Source organism: Gymnodraco acuticeps, unplaced genomic scaffold, assembly GCF_902827175.1.
Source record: "Gymnodraco acuticeps unplaced genomic scaffold, fGymAcu1.1, whole genome shotgun sequence".
Lineage (NCBI taxonomy): Eukaryota > Metazoa > Chordata > Actinopteri > Perciformes > Bathydraconidae > Gymnodraco > Gymnodraco acuticeps.
Window position 1 is genome coordinate 5,629,846 of NW_022991180.1, and position 2,773 is coordinate 5,632,618.

Here is a 2,773-nt window from a genome sequence, read left to right on the forward strand (position 1 = left end):
AGCTAATCTGTATCTAACCATGTATTGAGGAAAACTGCAGCAATTTCCTGCCAGGCATATTTTTCCTCTGCATATTGAGCTTGCTACATGATTCTAAATGTTGCTGTCGAGGAGGATTGCACACAGAATGCTTGCCCGCTATCACCTCCTCCCACGCACTCTCTAACAGTGAGTGAGTAGGATGTGCTGCTCTCCCTCGGTACGGCACCTTCTGAATACACCAGGCATCTGACAGTGCATGCTAATTCTGTGGAGAGATAACAAAGAAATGCACATAAAATGATGACAAATGATCAACATGTAAATGTCGGATGCATGCAAATGATAGGTCGCTCTGGGTGCAGTTTGTCTTATCAAAACAATGAGAGCACTTAAAAACCCATCAGGAAACACCAAGAGAGTGAAATACGTGAACGTTTTCCAGCTCAACAAGGCTCTGCTATATCTATAGTACATATCTAATGTTTATGTTCTCGATACGCATATATATTATCCATCTAATGAAAGTCCAGATGCTTTGGAGGAGAAACCGACAGGAAACCGTCCTCTGATGGTTTTATTTAACTTGGCAGCAACTGATGAGTTAAATTTAAACGTTCCTCCCCACCACGCTGTTGTTGTTGTTGTCTTTGCACAGGCTGATAAAACATTCATTTCCTGAGCTTTCTGAAACCACTGAACCACTCCCACTCACAGGATGGCCTCAGCCAAAGAGTGTGGCCAGTGAGGTCAAAGGTCACGGTCAGATGAAGAGAAGTTATTAAAATAAACATCAACATGATACTGCCATATCTTTGAGCAGTTATTGCATTTTTGTTGTACCAGCACACACCCACTCAGAAGGAACGTTTCTGAAATGATGCCATGTCTGGTAAAAGTTGTCAAACAATATTCCTACACTACACTGCCATCTAGTGAGGACTCTGCAAACATAATGACAGCAGAATATGTCACCTCACCGCCTGTGTCTCCTCCTGTCACAAACACTCCCTCTCTCAATTCGTTTTTGGACAGGCTGAACCAGCTTTCTGGAAAATCAAGAGAATAAGAATCTGGGGGCAGTGAGCGTCACTCTGGTGTTGGTGGCTTTGGGCTGTGCATCAGAATTGGAATAACATACCTCAGTTTATTTCTGTGAGGATTGTGAGTCAGATACTGTGCTGTTGACATGCTGGCTTGAGTCGAAATACACCTGCGTGTGTGATTATTAGGTTATTTCAATAACTACGTTTTATGGGATGAATACCATTGAGTTACTCACGTTTAATGAGAAGGTTAATAATATCAAAACACCACTAGCAATTGTTTACATGCAAAAGAGACCGGAATCTATTTTTTTTATGTGAAGTTTATTGCTTATACAATAGATCACACATATAGAAGGTCAAAGAAGTAAATACTTCAACTATATTATGCAGTGAAATCACAAACAAATTGTTTTCATAGCAACGTGTTCACAGCAGATAGCTTTCCTGCTGCAGCAACCTTTATCTGAATATCAGATTCATGAGTATGTAGGCATAAACAAGGCTTCAATATACAAAGGATATTCCTCAGAGAAAAGTGATGACATGATCACAACAATTGGTTACAGAAGGGCTTTCCGCAGAGTATGAGGGGACATGTCAGGTATGTTGATGTAACAGTTGTGACAAAATGGCAAAAAACAACTCAGTTTCATCTGACATGGTCTTTTATATAAGCCCCACAAATGACTTTGAAATGCTTCAATTAAACTAATGAGCAGAACTTGTCAAGGATCTTTTAAGATGTGATCAAATACATTTTTGGTTGGGATGTGGGTCATATTCACAGATCTAAATCCTACAAAGCATTACGTTTAAAGACATTTTTTTCCCCAGCAGAAACCCGAACATTGTGTGAATTAAACTTAAGAGTTGCACAAGTTAAGAGATTTTTCAGCAGAGTTTTTAGAAAGAAATCATTTGTACCAGTGACTGACTTGTCAGAATCGCTAGCATCAAACCTCGACATCACCTTAAAACATGTTACCAATCACACACACCTTTGATAGGCTGACCTGAAGTGCATCGCCTTAATCTAGCAGTGAAAGGATGATCATCTGATGGCACTGGCATAGATAGTCGGAGACAGATGAGCCTTTTCTTCCCCAGGAAGACACGCTGGAGATGAGAGTTCAGAGTTTTTCTTGAGCTGCTTTCATGTAGACAACAACATGAGCATGCACCAGCAGTGTTGCTGCTACTTTTAAGATGTTCTTTAGTCTTTTTATTCCTTTTTATTATATGGATAAAGATAGACTGGAAAAATTGAATGAGATGGGACAAGATGCAGCAAACAGCCATGGTTTGGATTCGGACCTTCGGTGAGGTCTAGGTTAGCTACTGGGGATCACAGAGCCTAACCGTTTTGTAAATAAATCAAAGCTTCTCCCCAGAGGCTACATGGCTACGGTTTTTGTATTCAAGAGCCTTTGCAGTGTGCCATTCTTGTGTTGTGCTCTTGTCATTCAAGCACTAGCCAAGACGTTTGCTTTGGTCATTTACACCACATTTACTCCTTTGACAGAAACACACAGATAGGATGAAAATGTTAATCAGGCTGCCTTCATTGACTGGCTGGAGCGCTCTTGGCTCCCTGCAGCCCTCTAACCAGAGTTCATTGGCTGCTACAGAGCAAAAGAAGAGAGGCTCTGATCTGAAAGGCAAAGCCCCGAGTGGGGTTTCACTTTATGTTGGAAGGACAGGGTGCTGTCAGACCATATTCCAAAAATATTTAAAGAGGCTGTCTC